The 24,582-nt window shown below is 44.4% G+C and overlaps 1 long non-coding RNA gene across 2 annotated transcripts; it reads right to left on the reverse strand.

Annotated features, from left to right (window-relative positions):
* Positions 1-226: 226 nt before the first annotated feature.
* LOC122929008 lies at positions 227-7,128 on the reverse strand. 2 transcript variants are annotated; one of them, XR_006387946.1, is made up of 3 exons: positions 7,053-7,128; positions 6,113-6,178; positions 227-589 (listed from the first exon to the last, which is right to left on the reverse strand). It is a non-coding gene; the product is annotated as an uncharacterized LOC122929008 (long non-coding RNA). The 2 variants fall into 2 exon arrangements; XR_006387945.1 differs by having other exon boundaries at positions 227-598; positions 7,053-7,106.
* Positions 7,129-24,582: the final 17,454 nt, after the last annotated feature.

Below are 24,582 nucleotides of genomic sequence, written 5' to 3' on the forward strand. Positions count from 1 at the left end.
ATAATATTTGTAGACAATATATTTTCTCACAGAGAGCACCAATGTTAGTTTTATTCTGATTACTTTTATATCTGCAGAGTGGAGTGGTGGAGTTCAGTGCGTCTAGTATCCTAATACAGCTGGAGCAGTTGGGGAGAGGTTCTTCTGCTTCATATGTGCCTTACAACTGGAAAGAGGAAAGTGAGAGGGAGACAATGGCTGATCTCCTGGGACATAGATTAACAAATTTCTTACATGCTTCATTTTTTATTTTCTTAAAAGCGACATATATCGCCTGTATTGACAATGATATATTATGCATCTAATACAGGATTTGAGACTATATCACAAAATATTTTGCATCCAGTGAACATATTCCCCCCAACAGCATTTGGGCAGTCATCACGTAGAACACAATTAGGGAAGAAAGATGAGCGGCTGAAGATAAGGGTTTGAATATTCAGTTGAGAAGGGCTTAGAACATATCCTTCATCACAAAAGCAGCCAGAAACTGGTTCAGATCCAAAGCAGAACTTAAATGGGCATCCACAGAATTCCACACAATTTCCTTCTCGAATTCTGCTATTTGGTCCACATAGCGGTAGCGAGTCTATTGAATCTAAAAGTAAGTGAGTAAAGAAAAAAAAATTAAGGGTATAGATGCTTTTGGAGCATTTTTTTTTTCATTATTGCATTGTAGTACCCCAGACCTAGAGGTAAGTGCAATTGTTTAATGTTTTATATGCAATGCTACAGTATGTAATGTAATGTGATGTCCATGATGTTTTTTTCCAGCAAGGAAGATAATAGTTTGCAATTATTGGCAGGAACAGGGGTAACCACCATGTTACTCCCCTCTTAGTAGGAGAAGACTGGTTCTTCTTCCTGCCAGGAGGAGAGAGTTCCAGTATAAGGAGAGAGGATTTCCTGTTCTGGGGTTATTAGGAAGCACATGCAGAGCTCCCACTCCCAGGAACCATATCTTATTCTCCTGTGAGGGAAACACAAGAACAAGGTTATATTCTCCATTGAGAACAACTTAATCCTGTCTCAACAAACCTCTTGAGAGACAAAATTGCTGAGTGATCAGCAAAAGATAGCTTTTCATTCATTGCTGCAAAGTAAGGGACAACAGCTCAGACACCACCACCTACCTAAACCATCGCTAGGCCAGACTAACATTAAGCCAGTACTACAGTGGACAACTAAATCTGCAAATGCTCGCTAGTGCCAATCTATTGCCATCTAAACTGCCACCAAACCTTCTTAACCGGTGCCAAAGAATCTGCACTTAATATTTATTACTGCTGGATGTGCCACATGTTATATTTTGCGCTCAGTAAAGACAGACTGTTGTATATTTACTTCTAGCCTGATTCTTCAAACTACATTTTGACTGCACCGAACCCCAGAGTGTGTCAGCCTGAAAAAGTACACTGTGACACAACATCTCATCAGGACAACTACCACTTCCATCTTCTGCACCTGGTCTTCAGGGGCTAGTTGCAGCATTTTACTCATTTTGGGTTTAAAAACGGATATATTTTAGTTGGTTTTTATTAAAGATTTCCAAACTTTTTTTTCTAACTAGCAGTCTCTCTCTATTACAGTGAATCCATCAGGGAGATGCTCTGTTGCTTTATACCGTAGTTTTTACCTCTAAACTCCTGATAACACATAAACACTTCTACCCATTTCACACGAGCGAGTTTTCCATACGGGTGCAATGCGTGATGTGAACGCATAGCACCTGCACTGAATCCTGACCCATTTTTTCAATAGATCTGTGTACATGAGCGTTTTTTTTAATGGATCAGTTCTATGTTCAGTGAAAATCACAGCATGTTCTATATTTTGTGTTTTTCACACAGCCCTGGCCCCATAGAATTGAATGGGGATTCAGTGAAAAACACATTGCAACCAGAAGCAAGTGCAGATGCAACGCGTTTTTCACTGATGGTTGCTAAAAGATGTTGTTGGTAAACATTCCGTTTTTTGTTACGCACGTGAAAAACTCATAAAAATGCATTGCAATTGCGCAGAATAAACTGAACAACTGAATGCAATTGCAGACAAAACTGACTGAACTTGCTTGCAAAATGTTGCGGGTTTCACTGAACGCACCCTGAACACATTCAGACCTAATCCGTCACGCTTGTGTGAAAGAGGCTTTATTATAGCATAATTCTTATCTGTTTGATAAGGATTGAGCTATAACATGAGCTGTCAGGAGTTCAGAAATAAGGACTACAGTATGAACAGTGGATTTACAGTGAACTAGAGAGTCTACTAGTTAGCAAAGAAACTGATAATTAAAGCTGCACAAGGAAAACTGTTAAAAACGTTCATTAAAGACCAACTGAAAAAGAAAAAAAAAATTTATCTCAAAGTAAGTAGAATGCACTAATTAAAAAATGATGCCCCCAAATGTGTTCATAGCATTTAAGTCACTTTGGAATCACAACACATTTCAATGTCTATCTATATTACTTACTGTATATGCCATTTTGATTAAAGGAGTGTTAGAAACCCATTCTAAGGCCTCATACACACGACCGTTCCGTTTTTTTGCGGTCCGCAAACCGCGGATCCGCAAAAACGGAAGCCGCCTGTGTGCCTTCTGCAATTTGCGGAACGGAACGTGCGGCCCATTGTAGAAATGCCTATTCTTGTCTGCAAAACGGACAAGAATAGGACATGTTTTATTTTTTTGGTGGGGCCACGGAACGGAGCAATGGAGGCGGACAGCACAGCGGACCCATTGAAGTGTATGGGTCCGCATCCAAGCCGCAAAAACGGCGGCTCGGATGCGGACACAAACAACGGCCGTGTGCATGAGGCCTAAGGCTTTAGTGACCCCTGAGTTCATAAAGGGGGGCCTTTTGTTCTGGATCCTCATCATTAACCAAAGAGGAGAGCAGGCAAAAAGAGTCTCTCACTCTGGAGGACACAACATTACTATGATAGGCCTTTGATTTCAGAAAGAACTGTGCAATGTTTATGGAGGTGTGCAGTGGAATTACCAGAAAATCTCACAGATTACATTATATATCATGACGTCTTTGTCTCGTTTTTTTCTTTTTTTAATCTACACAAAGGATTATGCTGCACTGAAATATTTTGCACCAAATGTCATTCATGTGGGAAAAGGTTATTGCTTGCAAAAAACACAGCTATTGTGGTTTTCATAAATGATATCAGCGTGTGTAGTAGACCGGGGGTACTACAATTGGTTAATAATATAACGCTTTGTAATGTTCATGTTATGTCACAATTCATACAATATACCTTGTACACAAGCGGATGGAGTGCAGTTGGCAGTGTTTGGCAACAGGAATGAGATTTACCATCCCATTCATCACCTCTTTGTTGGGGTGGGCTGGTCTGACTTTCTGCCAAGGGAGGGGCAAAGCTACGGTAGTTAGAATGAGTTAGAAGGAAGAGAGTGAATAGTGATAGAGAGTATGAAATCCAACTCCCTTTCTCCAGGCCATGAGGACCACAGAGTTGGCTTATTCAGGAGGACAACTACTCCTGAGAATTTGCAGAGTCCCACAGAAATCTTGGAGAGCATTGAATATTATTGACAGCAGAGTGATCAAGCAATCGAGGTGAAGGGAAGCACGTTAAGACACCACCATTCAGTTTAGGACAGGCATAGCTAGAAGCCTGCATAATACAGTGGACACCTACAGCCAAAGGTGTCAGAGTACCGCTGTGAGGAGGGGAATCAGGAAACAGACATTGCTAGTAGTGATGAGCGAACTTCTGTTTTAAGTTCGGCGTCTAAAGTTCGGCTTCCGGTTAGCGGAGAATCCCGATATGGATTCCGAATACCGTTGTGGTCCGTGGTAGCGGAATCAATAATGGCCGATTATTGATTCCGCTACCACGGACCACAACGGAATTCGGAAACCATATCGGGATTCTCCGCTAACCGGAAGCCGAACTTTAGACGCCGAACTTAAAACAGAAGTTCGCTCATCACTAATTGCTAGCTATCAAATTTTTGAGTGTCATCTCTGCCACATTCCAGCCACCATACCACATTTTCTGGGAAAAGAAATTGCACTTTGTACGAATTGCTGCTGGATGTGCTGATATTTTTTTTCCTACACTTTGTAAAGAAATTTTTTATATATTCTATAATCTCTGCCTTGTTCTTTTGCATTTATTAAGAGCACCAAACCCCAGGGAGCAATGGCCTGAGGTAGGACACCATGACACAACACTGTAGAAGGGCCCATCCTCTGCACTGGCTCCTCCAGGGCTCGCTGCACATGGATATATAGAATGGCATGACTGTATAATAGCAGCTAAGAAGTCACGTGGTCAGTAGACAGGGAACAGTTGGAATGCATATCCGAGCTTCTGGTTATTTGACCAGGGGACATGGCCGATCACGTTACCCTCCCTTTAGGTTTTCACTTACCATCCTGCATATTATGGCTCTCACTAATATTCATAGTCTTCTCCATTCACTAAGTTGGATTTTTTTAGGTTATGCAGTATTTATTTTGCTATATATTCTTAGATAGAAAGCACACTTCCGGTTCCAGAGTCATGTGACTGGAAGTGCATGCTCTATTATGTGGCACCATTTCCCTTCTATTGTTTGTGGTATATACACACCCCTTGTAAGGGATCGCCTCTTATTTGGGGGTCATTCTCACAGATACGACTTTAGGACACCAGGTTTCAGGTCCAAACCGTGCATTTATTGTGCACAGTCCAACCAATACAGGTTATCATGAAGTCGCCACTTCACCTAACACATGTGACATCCACATAAAATAATAAACACTTGCCCGGCTAGGCTCTAACTAACACAGTTTCCTGACTCACCTAAGTCCCTGTTCACACCCTGTCAACACGTGCAGCTTTCTCAGCCAATGTCCCACAGACTCCTGGCTGTACAGAGCACAGTACGCCCACTGCCTCCAGTCCAGTGTCTCAGCACACATGGGGAATAGTGGTCTCTCAACCTCCTGGCATGGACCACACAGAGCCTCCAGGCCTCTGTCCACAGGCAACACACTCCCCCCTTGCTGACACCCTGGGAGGTGCTTTGTGCCAGCCTAATTACTTCCAGCTGGTCTCACCTGTGGTGGAATAGGGGCGTGGACCGAACTATCCACCCCTTCCTTGCCTCTAACCTGTGTGAGACCTGTCACTGTCTCACACCCTGTAAATGTTTAACAGTTATACCTATGTTCTGCTTCTGATGAAGGGGTGATTAATACCCCGAAACACGTTGAGCTTATCCGTAATAAAGAACTTCCTTGCTTTATATTAAAAGTCCACCGGGTCATCTGTTTGGAGGACACCAAGCAGTTCATCATTCTACATGCGATCTCGGCGGGGGAGGGTTTGGCGTCAAGTGTCTTGAGCTTATCTTGCGCCTCCTATTGAAGTGAGTACCACACAAAGTGTGCATAGACCCTAATGTGGTCGAAACATATGAATATACTTTAATTTTATTGTCAGTAACTTTTAAGTGATTTTACTTCTGATCCGGATTTATTTCCAAATGTATTACGTTGTGTACTCATTCCTTGGGATCATTCGGTTATTGGGTATATATTAACTCATAGTGGGTTTATCTACAATTGTTAAATCTGCACAACTTGGGATCCTAGGGTCCTCATCTTGACACTATAGAGCTGGGTTCTAGATTGATCCAGTCTACAATGTCTTGCTTTTCTGACTTCTGTCTTGCTCCACCACCTCCTCTTTTTTCTTTTCTCATTTGTACTTACTACGGTCTGCTAGTGTGAGCAGCCTTACCTTTCCATTCTCTGACTTTCTGATTTTGCCCTTTCCTCAGGCATCCTTTGGCGCCCCTCCCTGCCCCACCATTCCTCACTCACCCATTCCCATTTCCTGTTCCCTCCTTCCAATTGTCCTTCATCTTCTCTTATCCCCTAGTCCCTTTCCCCTTTTTTTATGCTCCCTTTTGTTTCTTTTTTTTCTTGTAAAAGCAGCCAGGCCAGTGCAGTGGTGAGCAATCCGTAGCTTCTTATCTGTTTTGAAACATTATTGCCTAGCCTGCCCTGGAATGATGAGAATGTTGATTTCACACAGCTGGACAGCCATTAGCTAGAGACCACTGAATTACAGCAATCTATCTTACCAATAATTGTGTCTCCTATACGTAAGAGGACAGCTCCCGGTATCAACAAACACAGACACTGAAGAACTGTAGGAACAATGGAAGAAAGGTTAGAACAGAAACCCTACAGTCTCATCTTACTCACTTCCATCTCCTTCCTCTTCTTCTCTCTATAAGGTCATCAAGGCATAAAAGGGAGTGGAGTAATGCAAGACTGCAGGATCAGACTACACAAGGCTTGCTTGTAGTCTGTAACCACGGAGATGACTTCTTAAAATGTTGCTACATTTTATATTTTAAATTAATACTTTGATTATTTGTAAATGTAAACAAGCCCTATAAAATTCTTCCTGGAATAAAATTTGTGTGTAAAAACAACCTAAGCAAGCACATGCTCCTCGACATGGCTGAAACTCATAATTATGAGCATTAATATTATCTCCTGCCTTTCTGTCACCACAATATAATGTAAATTGTTGTTGTACCTGGCACCAGCCTCAGCAAAGCCATCTTGTAGCAAATAATCAAGTCTGGAAAAGAAATGGTGCGTACACTTAGTGACAAACATCGGTCATCCTTTACTTACCTTATAAACCATATGCCTTTGGATGTTCTTGCCATATAATTCTCCACTGATAACATTCTAAATGACGTTACCTCACATTAATATATAAAGGGCAGTTAAGGATTATAAAAAAGGGTGTTATTTTCCAAAAACTGTGTCCTCCTTCTCCTTGGGCTACATCTGGTATTGCAGCTCAACAACCCACACTTGTATTGAGCTAAGCTGCAATACCAGATACATCCTATGGACAAGAGGGGGTCTTTTTTGTTCCTAATCTTATAGAACCCCTTTAAGATAAGGAAGACAAGTTACAGATCACTGATACATGTGTACAACTTCATTGCTCTTGAAACAAAACGGAACCAGTCACAAATAAAAAAAAAAAAACTAACTCACCAATAAGACCTCAGTAGTCAGCGAAGGCTCTGAAAACCGTCTAAGAATGACAATGTGATTCTCTATGTGTCCTGAAGATGTTATTTATAGACAAGCTCATCGCAGTGATACAATAGACCACACAGAGGTATTGAGCAATAATTACGTTTGTATGTGAAAGATCTCGTACAAATTCCTTATGGTCCTGTGCCATGAAGTATACTGGGCTTCTTTGTACTTCTTTAGCTCACTCTGGACCCGTGTCCTGTTGTTGTATTAGCTGGCACATAGGTGATCACGAATGTGCTCCTGTGACCTTGACCTTGACAGTTTGGAAAAATCCTACGGATAGCCCATCAAAATCAAAATCTTGGAGAATCCTTTTAAAGATGATGTCACACATAGTTTTTGGGGTGTCTTTGAGAAGTTTTGTCATGTTTTATTTCTTTTTGTTTGAGATTTTTTAGCCACCAATTGCCAGTTCCAGATGTTACATAAAAGTCTATAGGAAATAGTAACTGCAGGACAGTGAGTGTCTAAAAGGGAAACTGTCTTAGTTGCACATAACAACCAATCACAGCTGAACTTTCATTTTTTCAGAACACTTTAAGACATGAAAAGTGAGCTCTAATTGGTTTCTATGGGCAACTAAGTCAACATGATTTTTTTCCCCGTCATAAATAACAGAACAAAACGGAAACATTATTTGTGCCCATAGAAATGTATAAGGACGGAGCAAAACAGAATGCCTTTAAAGGGTTCCGCTTTGCATTTTGTCCTTATAGTCTATTATAAGATATACAGTACAGCACAACGGAATTGTGATCGCAGATGTGAACCCATCCTAAGGCTACTTTCATGGATCAGCAAAAACGCTTCAGTCATGATAATACAACCATCTACATCCGTTATTAACAGATTGGGTTGTATTATATCCAAAATAGCCATGACAGATCTGACACTAAAACCATTGTAAGTCAATTGGTGGTGGAGCAGTTTTCTTTTGTGTTCGAGAAAATGGATCCGCACCATTGACTTGCATCGTGTTTCATGCTGGATCCATTTTGTTCCACATCCCATGACACACACAAAACGCTGCTTGGCAACGCAACGAAATGGAACGGAATGCATTCTGGTGCATTCCGTTCAGTTTTGTCCTCATTGGCAATGAATGGGGACAAAACTGTAGCGTTTTCCTCCGGTATTGAGATCCTAGGATGGAATTTTATGATGGAATGCAAAGTGGAACCCTTTAAGAGGCATTCCGTTTTGCTCCATCCTAATAGATTTCTATGGCCACAAATAACTGTTCAGTTTTGTTCAGTTATACCTCTGGAAGATAACCCTAATAGATTACATTGTATGGATATTTTACAAACCGGATTCCAAAAAAGTTGGGACACTAAACAAATTGTGAATAAAAACTGAATGCAATGATGTGGAGATGGCAAATGTCAATATTTTATTTGTAATAGAACGTAGATGACAGATCAAACGTTTAATCCGAGTAAATGTATAATTTTAAAGGAAAAATGCGTTTATTCAAATTTTCACGGTGTCAACAAATCCCAAAAAAGTTGGGACAAGTAGCAATAAGAGGCTGGAAAAAGTAAATTTGAGCATAACGAAGAGCTGGAAGACCAATTAACACTAATTAGGTCAATTGGCAATAGTGTTGAGCGCGAATATTCGAATTGCGAATATTTTTCTCGAACATCGTGATTTCGAGATTTCGCGAATATTTAGAATATAGTGCTATATATTCGCGAAATCGAATATTCGTTTTTTTTTTTGTTTTTTTTTTAATGCTCCATTCAGTGCCCGTTGCCGTGCTCATGGAGCGTCCCCATCACCATGGGGACGCTCCATATACTAGAATGTACTGTCGGATTAGAGAATTACGTTGAAATCACCATGCGATTATTTCGTGTTATATTAATCGCATCGCAATTTCAGCTTCGCACTGCTATAATCCATATATGTGTATTTTACGAAATTTCGTACTATTGCTCTAACTTCGTCTTTTAGGATATTATGAATATTCTAAAAAACGAAGTTAGAGCAATATTACGAAATTTCGTAAAATACACATATATATTGTAATTTAGCTAATATACTGCTATATTAACTTTTTTTAACAGTGTACATATTTTACAAAGCTTAAGTTCAGAAGAGGGAAAAAAAATGAAAGAAAAAAAAAATGATTATAGCACTATATTAGCTAAATTACAATATATATGTGTATTTTACGAAATTTCGTAATATTGCTCTAACTTCGTCTTTTAGAATATTCGTAATATTCTAAAAGACGAAGTTAGAGCAATAGTACGAAATTTCGTAAAATACCATTGCCTTATACTATTATACTAGAAAAATCGCAACACGCGATTAAAATATTCGCATATTCGCGAAAATTTATAATAATTACGAATATTCGATTTCGACTAATATAACACGAATATTCACTCGAATATTCGCGATATATCGCGAAATCGAATATGGCACCTCTCGCTCATCACTAATTGGCAACATGATTGGGTATAAAAAGAGCTTCTCAAAGTGGCAGTGTCTCTCAGAAGCGAAGATGGGTAGAGGATCACCAATTCCCACAATGGTGCGCAGAAAGATAGTGGAGCAATATCAGAAAGGTGTTACCCAGCAAAACATTGCAAAGACTTTGCATCTATCATCATCAACTGTGCATAACATCATCCGAAGATTCAGAGAATCTGGAACAATCTCTGTGCGTAAGGGTCAAGGCGGTAAAACCATACTGGATGCCCGTGATCTCCGGGCCCTTAAACGACACTGCACCACAAACAGGAATGCTACTGTAAAGGAAATCACAGAATGGGCTCAGGAATACATCCAGAAACCATTGTCAGTGAACACAATCCACCATGCCATCCGCCGTTGCCGGCTGAAACTCTACAGTGCCAAGAAGAAGCCACTTCTAAGCAAGATCCACAAGCTCAGGCGTTTTCACTGGGTCAGGGATCATTTAAAATGTAGTGCGGCAAAATGGAAGACTGTTCTGTGGTCAGACGAGTCACGATTCAAAGTTCTTTTTGGAAATCTGGGACGCCATGTCATCCGGACCAAAGAGGACAAGGACAACCCAAGTTGTTATCAATGCTCAGTTCAGAAGCCTGCATCTCTGATGGTATGGGGTTGCATGAGTGCGTGTGGCATGGGCAGCTTGCATGTCTGGAAAGGCACCATCAATGCAGAAAAATATATTCAGGTTCTAGAACAACATATGCTCCCATCCAGACGTCATCTCTTTCAGGGACGACCCTGCATTTTTCAACAAGATAATGCCAGACCACATTCTGCATCAATCACAACATCATGGCTGCGTAGGAGAAGGATCCGGGTACTGAAATGGCCGGTCTGCAGTCCAGATCTTTCACCTATAGAGAACATTTGGCGCATCATAAAGAGGAAGGTGCAACAAAGAAGGCCCAAGACGATTGAACAGTTAGAGGCCTGTATTAGACAAAAATGGGAGAGCATTCCTATTTCTAAACTTGAGAAACTGGTCTCCTCGGTCCCCAGACGTCTGTTGAGTGTTGTAAGAAGAAGGGGAGATGCCACACAGTGGTGAAAATGGCCTTGTCCCAACTTTTTGGGGATTTGTTGACACCATGAAATTCTGATTCAACATATTTTTCCCTTAAAATTGTACATTTTCTCAGTTTAAACTTTTGTTCTGTGATTTATGTTCTATTCTGAATAAAATATTAGAAGTTGGCACCTCCACATCATTGCATTCAGTTTTTATTCACGATTTGTATAGTGTCCCAACTTTTTTGGAATCTGGTTTGTACACAAAATGGAAGTTTTCTGGATTTACCAACTGGGGACTCTAGCACCACAAGAACTGAATGAGATTATGTAAACCAGGCACGCTCAACCTGCGGCCCTCCAGCTGTTGTAAAACTACAACTCCCACAATGCCCTGCTGTAGGCTGATAGCTGTAGGCTGTTCAGGCATGTTGTTTGTAGTTTTGCAACAGCTGGAGGGATGCAGGTTGATCATACCTGTTGTAAACCATTGCTTGAAGTGGAAGAGTAAACTGTGCCCTATGGCCGCGCTTCTGATTTGCGTTTTTGTTGTTCTTTTGTATTTGGGGGGTATTATATCTCCTTGCGGAAAGTGCCTTATTGGTGTGTGGAGGCTTATAGGCCATACATGGGAAAAGGGTGTAACGTAGCTATCATATAAGTCTTAGGATGAGAGAATTGAACCAAGTTCGATGCGCCCTTTGCTATTTTTCAGACGGCAGGTAAGCCTGAATCTTTCCCGATTTGTTTCGGATGAATGCCATTTTAGTGCACATGTCAGCGGGAAAAAGCACTAGGGAGGAAGAAGAAGAGTTCTCACATGACCATGAGAGGAAGTGGGGGAAGCCAGGGGGGCGTCCCACGCTGACAGGAAGCCTGGATAAGCCAATCAGTGCTGCAGTAGGCAGGTGCCAGAGCAGAACGAGCAGAACGTCATTCTGTGGAAAAAACAATATTATAGTGTCAGCGAGAGTCAGAAATCAATCAGTTTATTTCCCGGGAGAGTGAAGGGAAAGGCTAGGATTCCAAAGTAGAATTGTGTGTGTTGTGTACAGTAGAGACAAGCAGGACGGCTGACAGACAGGGAAAGAGACAAGACCAGTGGATGTGCCGATATCTGAAGTGTAAGTGCACCTCAAAAGCAGCCACCTGCAAGCAAATACTTTCATTTTTCCCTGTATTTTCACAAGTTTCCCCTGTATTTTTTTTGTAGGTTCAATTTAATTAAACGATTACTTTAGCAATACCCTTATTTGTAATCCACCGGTAAAAGGTATCTGTGATAACACCCGGCGCACAGCCAAGACTCTCCTATGCTAAGAAGGTGTCGGCCTGTGAGTCCGTCATGGCTACACTTTAGTAAGAGAAATACCACTGCACACTCTGGGTTAAATCAGAAATAGAAGAAAGTGACCCCAGAAGTCCCCCAGCATATATAGCAAGGACAATGCCCGTATAATGAATAAGTATAGGGGGACACCCGAAAGTAAATAACTCGGTACAAGCTCCGAGCATGACGGCAGAAAATAGAAGAAAAGAGCTTAGAGTACCATTAATTTAGAAAAATATATACGTTTTTATTAAATACATGATAAAAAACACACATATAATAGATGCCAAGGACAGGGTAAGGGAGCAGAGGAAAAGAAAACGAGCGCCATCCTGGATGGACACACTGGTCACAAGATATAATATTATATCAGTGAGGTTGCTGTAAATATGGGAAAAAGACAAATAGTAGTGTATGGTACAATGACCAACCCATAAATGCAGACCTGAAAAATAATGAATAGTGAACGGTGAGTGGAGATCAGAAAATGGTCAAACGGCCATGGCTATGGTGCATAATAAATGGTACAAAAAACATGAATCATGCGGAGTATAAGCAATGTACCAAAAGATCAACAATAATGGACCAGGCGATAATAACTAAGCGTTGGCAGCACATAGCCATGGCTGGGAACCTGTGATCAAGCACTCACCGATATGGGACCAGTTGTGAACAGAAAACCAGGATGGCGCTACCCCAACGCGCGTTTCGGCGTTGGGGTAGCGCCATCCTGGTTTTCTGTTCACAACTGGTCCCATATCGGTGAGTGCTTGATCACAGGTTCCCAGCCATGGCTATGTGCTGCCAACGCTTAGTTATTATCGCCTGGTCCATTATTGTTGATCTTTTGGTACATTGCTTATACTCCGCATGATTCATGTTTTTTGTACCATTTATTATGCACCATAGCCATGGCCGTTTGACCATTTTCTGATCTCCACTCACCGTTCACTATTCATTATTTTTCAGGTCTGCATTTATGGGTTGGTCATTGTACCATACACTACTATTTGTCTTTTTCCCATATTTACAGCAACCTCACTGATATAATATTATATCTTGTGACCAGTGTGTCCATCCAGGATGGCGCTCGTTTTCTTTTCCTCTGCTCCCTTACCCTGTCCTTGGCATCTATTATATGTGTGTTTTTTATCATGTATTTAATAAAAACGTATATATTTTTCTAAATTAATGGTACTCTAAGCTCTTTTCTTCTATTTTCTACACTCTGGGTTAACATGCAAGTAAAATTATTTTATTGTGACATATCCTCCAATGAATACATGGAGGACCCACGTGGCACAGTGTGAGAGTGCTGCGGGGGAGGCTGTAGGCAAGTGTGTCATGGCTACGCTTTAGTCTGTAGCCCGTCTACCGCAAAGTGATGCTACTTGATGCTTGATATGTATGCCCTTATGTCACTTAAATCGTGTGGTGCAATGTGACGCAGCAAAGCCACACTTACCGTTCTTGGTAATTTTCTTTATTCCCTGGTCTACTCTAGAACTGGACCATGAAGACACAACACTCCTGAGTAGAGATGGCCTTGTGGTTCGCCTGGCAGTCCTTTCGCGGCGAACTTTGCTCGTTCGCGATTCACCGAACATGCGAACATATGGCGATATTTGCATGCGCCATATTTTTTTGCATAGCGCCGAACTTTGACCCATCAGGTGGTACAGGACAGCCAATTGAGACGTTTCAGCACATGGACATACCCCCTACCTTATAAATAAACCCCATCTGGCCACCATTCAGTCTTTTGCCAGTGTAGGGAGAGGTTGCTGTGTGTAGCAGGAATAGAATGTTAGGGAAACCAAACGCTAGCTAATAGGGCCACAAAAGTCCTTTTAAGGACTGGTATAGGTGTGTTATCGATAGGTGTGACTTACTGAGGGGTTTAATATACTTATAATATACTTTCTAATATAGAAAATATATTATAGTGCATTTGTATTGTGCAGCAGTTGTGTGCAGTTCTGCTGCAATACTGCAGCTATATAGAGGGGCAAACGCTATTGGAACAAATAATTTCTACTGGTGTTATATACCAGTTGCCCCCCCAAAAAAACTGATTGAAGCAGGGGTTTGATATACCAATAATATACTTTCTATATAGTGCATTTGGGTAGTGCAACATTTGTTTGCAGTTTTGCTGCTTTACCGCAGCTACACAGAGTGACAAACACTATTGGAACAAATTATTTCAACTGGTGTGATATAACAGTTGCCCTGCAATTTTTTTTTATTGAGGCAGGGATGTGATATACCTTCTTCCACAAATACTGCTCTTCTATAGGGACTTTTGTCACAGGGTCATTTTGAAAATGACAAGCAGAGGAAGAGGCAGGCCATTCCGCAGGGGTGGTAGGGGTCGGGCAGGTGCACCAGGCTAAGTGGGAAGTTGCAGAATGTGCTTGCGATTACGTCAAAGGATGCACCAGACTTGGTTGACTGGCTCACTTAGCCTTCTGCTTCTGCACCCTCCTCATCCTCTCTATCTGCACCCTCTTTACTCTCTGCTGTGTATACCCCTAAAGACACCAACACCACCATTTTTCCTCCGCTGGAGTCAGAGGAATTATTTTCCTATCCATTCCAAGACATTTCTGATGCGCAGCCATTCTTGGCATCGGATCAGAAAGAGAAGGTATCAACGGTCGCCACCCAGCAGTCTGACGACAGTACCCAGATCAGCCCAAGGAGGGTGGTCCCCGCTGTTGCTGCATACTCAGAGATCTCTAATGTCAGTGGTGGTGAAGGTGACGATGATGACGTGTCGATGGACGTCACGTGGGTGCCCACAAGAGAGGAAGAGGAGGGGAGTTCAGAGGGAGAGACGGAGCAGCAGATAGGGAGGAGAAGGAGGAGAAGGAGGAGAAGCAGGCAGAACTGCAAAAAGCAGACTGCTAATGTAACTGGAACGAGCCATCCCCCATGCACGGTCACATCTGGCACTCCCAGGGCGCAGGCACATGGCTCCGCAGTGTCGGATTTTTTTAAGGTGTCCGCTGCTGACAATAGTGCTGCTATCTGCAGCCTGTGCTGTCAACGCATAAGTCGCAACACTCACCTAGGAACGCCCGCCTTAAGAAGGCACCTGGCCTCCCATCACCGAGCCCAGTGGGATCTTCACCGGAACCCACAAAGCCACACTCCCGGCGCTCCAAGTCCTGCCTCTGCTCCTTCTTCTCTCTCCTCCCATTTGTCCTCCACTCCACCTTCCACCGTGCCGTTGTCGCGTTCATCTGGCAAAAGGCAGGCTTCCGTGGCCCAAATGTTTGAGCGTAAAAAGATGATGTTGCCAGATAACGCTCTTGTCCAACGGCTGACGACCACTGGCTTGTCGGAACTGCTAGCCCGCCAACTACTGCCATATCAACTGGTGGACTCAGAGGCCTTTAGAAAAATTGTGGCCATTGGCACAACGCAATGGAAGGTCCCCGGAAGGAAATATTTCTCCCAGAAGAGCATCACGGAGCTATATGGCCACGTTCAGCGGCAAGTTAATGTATCTCTGGCACACAGTGTTGGTGCCAAGATACATCTGACCACAGACACCTGGTCTAGAAAACACGGGCAGGGAAGGTACATAACTTTTACTGCCCACTGGGTGATCCTTCTGAAGGCCGTCAAGCATGCAACTCGTGGCACCCGTGTGGATTTGGTGATAACGCCACCAATTGCATGCAGGCCTGCCTCTAATTCTCCTCCTCCTACTCCATCCTCTGTCTCATCCTCGGCTGACTCCTCCTTTTCCACTGCTACCCCCTCTTCCGCTGCACCCCCCAAGCTCCCCAGAACTTATTCGAAGTGCCAGGTGAGACATTGCCATGCTGTGCTGCGGCTTTTGTGCCTGGAAGCCAAGAGCCACACTGGTCCTGCACTCCTTTCAGCTTTGCGGTCACAGGCCGATCAGTGGCTAACCCCACTCAATTTGACAGTTGATAAGGTGGTGTACGACAACAGTGCAAATCTACTGAGCATGCTGAAACAGGGCAAAATGACACACGTGCCTTGCATGGCACATGTCCTGAACTTAGTTGTGCAGCAATTCGTTGCCAAATACCCTGGGGTCAGGACGTCTTGCAGCAGGCCAGGAAAATCGCTGGCCATTTTAGAAGATCTTACACGGCCATGGCTCGCCTTGCTGACGTTCAGCTGTGACACCACCTGCCCGTCAGAAGTCTGATTTGTGACTGCCCTACGTGCTGGAATTCCACCTGGTATATGCTTGATAGACTGCTCCAGCAGAAACGTGCCATTAACAACTACCTGTACGAACTCTGCGGCAGGACAGGTTCTGGGGAGCTTGTTTTTTTATCACTGCGCCAGTGGCTGCTCATGCGCGACGCATGTAGAATTGTGCAGCCATTTGATGAGATCACCAAACTGGTCAGTCGCAGCCAGGGCACCATCAGTGACATCGTACCTTGCGCCTTCTTTCTGGAGCGTGCATTGCGTTGTGTCATTGATCAAGCCGTCGAGGAGCAGGAGCAGGAAGATGAGGAAGGTGCAATGCTGGATGAATTCCCAGGGGGGGCTACTCCATCTGAGACAAGTCAACAGGAGTCTGAAGAGGAGTCAGATGTTGCCGGGGCAGAGGAGAAGCAAGAAGAGCATGCTTTAAACTTTTCTGGGATCCCTGGTGTTGTCCGTGGCTGGGGGGAGGAGACCGAGGACGACATTATTCTAGACGATGAGCAGGAGCCAGGCCACTCCACTGATTCCAGTTTAGTGCAAATGGGGGCCTTCCTGCTCCAGTGTTTGAAGAGGGACCCCTGTATAAAAAGCATAAAGGGCAAGGACCAGTACTGGGTGGCAACGTATTTAGACCCCCGGTACAAACACAAAATGGCGGACATGTTACCAGCATCACAGAGGGCTTTCAGAATGCAGCACTTCCAGGCCTTGCTTCGAGAAATGCTGCATTCTGCTTTAGCGGGCGCTGGCAGAGGAATTTCCATTCACAGAGAAACAGTTGCGGGTACCAATCCAACAGTGCATGCAAGAAGAGGGTGGTATGAAGATGTGTTGGTCACTTCGGATATGAGATCATTCTTGCAGGCAACCCATTGACAGCCGCCCTCCGGATCCAGCCTCAGGGAACGCCTAAACCGCCAGGTTTCCGACTACATCGGGTTAACAGCCGATGCAGATGCTCTGAGAAGTGAGGAACCCCTGGAATACTGGGTGTGCAGGCTTGACCTGTGGCCAGAACTGGCACAATTTGCAATGGAACTCTTGGTTTGCCCCTCGTCCAGTGTCCTGTCTGAAAGGACAATCAGCAGGGGGGATCGTGAGGGATAAGCGCACTCGCCTAGATCACGACACTGTGGACTACCTCACATTTATAAAAGTGAATGAGGCATGGATCTCGGAGGAATTCAACACATGTGACGAGTCGACCACGTTTAATTGAATTTCCACATGACCAGCCCACAAATATCCGCCAATACTCAGAACAAATAATGGTCCCTGTCTTATGTAAATACAGCGGCATAAAAGGCCTTTTCTGTCCGTTGAATGCCTAATGTTTTGGGCCTCGTAGGAATTCAACACCTGTGTCGACCACGTGTTTTAATTATCATCATTAGAGGTTTTTTCAAGAGGGGGGGTTTTCGTTAGCCATGTTTTTAATGCAATTTTATATTTTTAGTTCTTTTAAACATATGTATTTGACCTGTATTTGTACTGGCCTTCAGTAAAATTGATATTCATTGACCGTCTAATATACCTCCAGCCACATAATCACTTGATCTTTTCTGTACGGTGATTGCATAATTTTTGGGGCCTGTAATACACTGGCCTGCATTAAAATTGATATCCAATGACCGTGTAATCTTCCTCCAGTCACTTACTTACTTGTTCTTTTCTGTTTGCTGAATGCATAATTTTTCGGGCCTGTAGCCCACTGGCCTGCTATAAAATTGATATCCAATGACGATGTTCTTCCATTACTAGTACTCACCCTCTCTACCACTTTTATCATACCATGAGATATCATGGTGGGCTCCTAGGCTCCCCTCCCCTTGAAGCATCCTGCTCCTAGAAGTCGCATATACTGCAAAGTGCAAAATATACTGTCGTTATGTCATGTATGCACTCACTGTGTATTTCTGTAAGCATGATAATTATAGGCCATATCTCACAGCCACCACTAGATGGGGCTGGTTCCACCCTCTGTATAAGGAGAGGAGTGAGTTAGCACAGATAGTTCATTGCCTTAGTCCAGTGTAAATAAGTTCAGTCAGAGGGAGACAGTGCAGTGTTAGAGCAAGAACAAAGATGTAAAGCTGACACTTTAACCAACCCTGGACCCTGGTACCAGCCGGGGGAGGCCTTCACCTCTTCATAACTTTGGTGGATCCTCCACCAGCTGTATTGGTTATTAAGACCAGTGTCTAAAACACCGCTCTTAATAAATGACCCCCTGTATTTCTGTGTAACATCAGCTGGTTCAAAACAAGTGAGACCTGTCCTGAATTGTCTGTGTCTGAAGCTTCAGTATAGAATTGTTTAACCTGGATTCATTATTTTTATCCTACATTTGCACCGCAAGGTGCTGGTGTCACGACAACAGCGACCCTATGTCGCACTGTAAAACATCAACATCAAGGGCACCTCAACTATCATCAGGCAGGAGAACCCCAGAACCAGAGGGTGCCCTGAAGGGAATAACCGGTGTGCCTTTCCCATCACTGCATAAAGGCACAGGGAGCTCCAGAAAACAATTACTGTAGCCATCCTTCCGTTTGCTGCACCCTGCTCTGTATGTTCCCCTACTGCCATTGTCTCTGGCTCCACCACCAATGCTGTGGATACAGGTGGCACCAGTACGACAACCATTAACATAGGTATGCATGGGGTCAACAGCCTTCTCCCCAACCTCCTGCTCTGGGCTGCCAAACGGTGAGGGCTCTCACACAAGTCGTCAACAGGGAGACTCTCTTGACTTTCTGCCGCAGCACGTGGTGGGCTTTTCTTGTCACTTCTTAGGAAAAAGGAAGGTGCCCCACTAGGAAGGGGTAGTGAAGAAAGAGAGGACTCCACTGAAAGCCTTCTTTGGGGCTGGAACGAGGAGGAGCAGGAGGAACGCTGTGACCCCTGGCTCTATAGCACAGTATTGGACTCTGAAGTCACCTCCACATCATCCTGCTGTGACTGAGAGGAGGAGTGAGCCATCCAATCCACAAGCTCATCCTCTTTCTCCTCAACTATAATGTTGCACCTTTCTGAAGCCAGCAGGGACAACTGCGGCCTACTACTACTACTTGTAGTTGGATATTTGTGCAGTGTCCCACTCCGCAAGACTCTGCAAATGCAAAGGTTTTGTTGCACCTTGGAAATACAAAAGACTTCTGTCTTTACCAATTGCAAAACTATGAGATAGATAACACATGCGTCCCAGACCCATAGGATCTGAGCAAAACTGAATATATAGCTCATATCAGGGGCGTAGCAAGGGGGGGCAGATGGTGCATGTGCCCCGATTCTTGTCACTGCCAGGCGGTTTGTTACCATAGTGAATCAGGAAGCCCTCCGCTCCCTGCTTCACTGTTATTCTGAGATTTGGCGCTCCCCCCTCAGGATACACAGCGCGATGCTGGCTGTGGAAGGAGCGCTGAAAACCTGGGAATCAGCCAGCAGTACGATGTGAGTGTGTAAGCGCGTCATCAGCAAAGCAGGTAAATATTGTGGGGTTTTTTCCCTTCAATGTAGCTACAGTCTGGAGAGGGCACTGGGGGCCAAAAGGTGGGGGGCGGGACACAACTAGAGTGAGGGGGCACAAAAGTGGGCATAACTCTACTGAGGTGACATCTAATCTGGCATAACTACTGTGAGGGGACACATCATCTGGCATAACTCCATTGAGGGGGCACCTAATGTGGCATAACTACTGTGCCTTGATAGCTACTGATCTTCATTATGGACTCCTGCATGTAATGTGCTTCTTCTGTGCTTTGCTTCTATAACCGAGTATAGCCGTCGTGCTAGTTGTATGTTATAAGGCGAAAAGACTGAACAGCTATGGCCATTAATTCTGATCTGGAAGACACGTACCTATGACCCTTAGAGAAACTTCACTACAGATCACCTTTATTGGACCATATTAAGGCTCCTGTAAACCCTGAAGGACCAAAAGAAGCAGACTTGGCTTATGACTATGTTATACCCCTATGCCAAGCGTGTGTATAATTCTGGGCTCCAATGACATAGCAGAGCTGGAGAGGTAATAACTGGAATGGGTGGACTACAGAACCCTGAGAGATTATCAAAGTTAGGTTTATTCAGTTTAAAAAAACAATGACCAAGGGGAGATTTAATAACTATGCATAAATATATCAGGGGTCAGTACAGAGTCCTCTCCCATCATCTATTTATCCCCAGGACTGTGACAAGGGGACATCCTCTGCGTCTGGAGGAAAGAAGGTTTGTACACAAACATAGAAGAGGATTCTTTACGGTAAGAGCAGTGAGACTATGGAGCTCTCTGCCTGAGGAGGTGGTGATGGTGAGTACAATAAAGGAATTCAAGAGGGGCCTGGATGTATTTCTGGAGCGTAATAATATTACAGGCTATAGCTACTAGAGAGGGGTCGTTGATCCAGGGAGTTATTCTGATTAGCTCATTGGAGTCGGGAAGGATTTTTTTCCCCTAAAATAAGGAAAATTGGATTCTACCTCACAAGATTCTTTTTTTTGTCTTCCTCTGGATCAACCTGCAGGATAACAGGCTGACTGGACAGATGTCTTTTTTAAGCCTTACAAACTATGTTACTGTGTCTTATGGGTATTCAAGAACAAATCCACTCTGCTACTGGTTACTACTACTTTCCTACTGATGTTTGAGAGGAATGAACAATGTCCCCTCAACACAATGATGCCAGCCTACACTGAGGGTGAACGAGACCAGGAAGCAGAGACCAACGGGTACCTGGGCAAGATGAAAATACTGTAGAAGTGGAAGGGGTTTAGAGAAGTGAGAACTTCGGAGTATTTAATCTTTTTCACTTACTCTGTGCCTGCTGCCACCATATTTTTTTTCCTGCGGGAAACCCGCTTTAACACTGCAATAGTAATGCCTGCATCAATCAACTTCTGTGTATACTGACATTGCTGCTAGAAGTAATAGGCTTCGGCGGTCACATGGCGGTATGACATGTCATCACCAGTGCAATGTAAACTGAGTCTAGTATAGGAGGAGCATTGCATTGTAGTGCCAGTGAATTTAACATAGTTGTCAGTTGTCATAGTTGTCAGCTACCACAGGATATGCCAAAAAATATGTGACAGGTGCAAGTCCCACCTCTGTGACCTACACCTATGTGGAAAACAGGCCACCAGAGGTTTTGGTCTTGTCAGCAATGGGAGAGGTAGTTTAAATTACTCCACACTATGACGATTCTACAGTTGCAAGAAAAAGTATGTGAACCCTTTAGATATGGATTTCTGCACAAAATGCATAAAATGTGATCTGATCTTCATCTAAGTCACAACAATAGACAATCACAGTCTGCTTAAACTAATAACACACAAAGAATTACCGTGTGGATGGCACTGTTATGGGGATCTGTGGATGGCACTGTTATGGGGGGTCGGTGGATGGCATTGTTATGGGGGTCGGTGGATGGCACTGTTATGGGGATCTGTGGATGGCACTGTTATGGGGGGTCCGTGGATGGCATTGTTATGGGGGTCTGTGGATGGCACGGTTATGGGGATCTGTAGATGGCACGGTTATGGGGATCTGTGGATGGCACGGTTATGGGGATCTGTAGATGGCACGGTTATGGGGATCTGTGGATGGCACGGTTATGGGGATCTGTGGATGGCACGGTTATGGGGATCTGTGGATGGCACGGTTATGGGGATCTGTGGATGGCACGGTTATGGGGATCTGTGGATGGCACGGTTATGGGGATCTGTGGATGGCACTGTTATGGGGGGCACTGTGGATGGCACTGTTATTGGGGACTGTGGATGGCACTGTTATGGGGGATCTGTTGATGACACATAAATAGCATTTTACGCTATGTGTCATCCACAGACCCCCATAACAGTGCCATCAACAAATCCCTATAACAGTGTTATCCATAGAATGACCCCCAATAGGGAGGAGGGGCCGGCATCTAGCTCTGTAATTACAGCGGGCCCGGTGCAGTCACTGTATTCTGCTACACCGGGCCCGCTCACTGTAGGAATCCTAACTGCAGGCAATGCTAACAGTAGTCTTTTATGCAGCCTGTACTTACGATACTAACTATGCGGCAGCCAGCAGGCAGGAGGCTGAGCTGGTGGGCGGGCGCTGAAAACGTAACTCACTATGTCACGCGCCGGCTCTTCCTTCTTCATTCATAAAGTGGGCGGAGCCGGCGCGTGACATAGTGAGTTACGTTTTCAGCGCCCGCCCACCAGCTCAGCCTCCTGCCTGCTGGCTGCCGCATAGTTAGTATCGTAAGTACAGGCTGCATAAAAGACTACTGTTAGCATTGCCTGCAGTTTGGATTCCTACAGTGAGCGGGCCCGGTGTAGCAGAATACAGTGACTGCACCGGGCCCGCTGTAGTTACAGAGCTGGATGCCGGCCCCTCCTCCCTCATCCATGCCTACTAATACACCCGCCACCGCGCTGCGCAGCATGCGGTCGGCGGTATACAAACTGAAGTATTCGCCACATAAGACGCACTGCCTTTCCCCCCCCAATTTTGGGGGGGGGGAAGTGCGTCTTATAGGGCGAAAAATACGGTAAATGTTACCATGTTTTTATTGAACACACCATGTAAACATTCACAGTGCAGGTGGAAAAAGTATGTAAACCCTTGGATTTAATAACTGGTTGAACCTTCTTTGGCAGCAATAACTTCAACCAAACGTTTCCTGTAGTTGCAGATCACACTTGCACAACGGTCAGGAGTAATTCTTGACCATTCCTCTTTACAGAACTGTTTCAGTTCAGCAATATTCTTGGGATGTCTGGTGTGAATCGCTTTCTTGAGGTCATGCCACAGCATCTCAATCGGGTTGAGGTCAGGACTTTGACTGGGCCACTCCAGAAGGCGTATTTTCTTCTGTTTAAGCCATTTTGTTGTTGATTTACTTCTATGCTTTGGGTCGTTGTCCTGTTGCAACACCCATCTTCTGTTGAGCTTCAGCTGGTGGACAGATGGCCATAATTTTTGGCCATAATTTTTTTTCTTCGATGATAGCAATTCGTCCAGGCCCTTATGCAGCAAAGCAGCCCCAAACCATGATGCCCCCACCACCATACTTCACAGTTGGGATGAGGTTTTGATGTTGGTGTGCTGTGCCTCTTTTTCTCCACACATAGTGTTGTGTGTTTCTTCCAAACAACTCAACTTTGGTTTCATCTGTCCACAGAATATTTTGCCAGTACTGCTGTGGAACATCCAGGTGCTCTTGTGCAAACTGTAAACGTGCAGCAATGTTTTTTTTGGACAGCAGTGGCTTCCTCTGTGGTATCCACGGCCAGCTCCTCTGAGGGCAGAGTTAGCATGGCAGAGATGTGGAAAAGTTTTGTCACCACACCACAGCTAACTGCACCACCACCTGATACGGAATGTGTTAGCAGGAGGCAACATTTCACTAACATGGTGGAACAGTACGTGTGCACACCCCTCCACGTACTGACTGATGGCTCAGCCCCATTCAACTTCTGGGTCTCCAAATTGTCCACGTGGCCAGAGCTAGCCTTTTATGCCTTGGAGGTGCTGGCCTGCCCGGCGGCCAGCGTTTTGTCTGAACGTGTATTCAGCACGGCAGGGGGCGTCATTACAGACAAACGCAGCCGCCTGTCTACAGCCAATGTGGACAAGCTGACATTCATAAGAATGAACCAGGCATGGATCCCACAGGACCTGTCCATCCCTTGTGCAGATTAGACATTTATAACTACCTCCCCTTAACCATATATTCTTGTACTCCAGGGCACTTCCTCATTCAATCCTCTTTTTTTAATTTTACCATTATATTGCAGGGCAACCCAAAGTTGAATGAACCTCTCCTCTGTCTGGGTGCCGGGCCCTAAAAATATCTGACAAAGGCCTGTTCCAGTGGTGGGTGACATGAAGCCTGATTCTCTGCTATGGGACCTCTCTCCTCTGTCTGGGTGCCGGGGCCTAAAAATATCTGACAGTGGCCTGTTCCAGTTTTGGGTGACATGAAGCCTGATTCTCTGCTATGACATGAAGCCTGATTCTCTGCTATGGGACCTCTCTCCTCTGTCTGTGTGCCGGGGCCTAAATATCTCACAGTGGCCTGTTCCAGTGGTGGGTGACATGAAGCTTGATTCTCTGCTATGACATGAAGCCTGAATCTCTGCTATGGGACCTCTCTCCTCTGTCTGGGTGCCGGGGCCTAAAAATATCTGACAATGGCCTGTTCCAGTCGTGGGTGACAGGAAGCCTGATTCTCTGCTATGGGACCTCTCTCTGTCTGGGTGCCGGGGCCTAAAAATATCTGACAGTGGCCTGTTCCAGTCGTGGGTGACATGAAGCCTGATTCTCTGCTATGACATGAAGCCTGATTCTCTGCTATGGGACCTCTCTCCTCTGTCTGGGTACCGGGGCCTAAAAATATCTGACAGTGGCCTGTTCCAGTGGTGGGTGACATGAAGCCTGATTCTCTGCTATGG

Source organism: Bufo gargarizans, chromosome 2 (assembly GCF_014858855.1).
Source record: "Bufo gargarizans isolate SCDJY-AF-19 chromosome 2, ASM1485885v1, whole genome shotgun sequence".
NCBI classification, from domain to species: domain Eukaryota; kingdom Metazoa; phylum Chordata; class Amphibia; order Anura; family Bufonidae; genus Bufo; species Bufo gargarizans.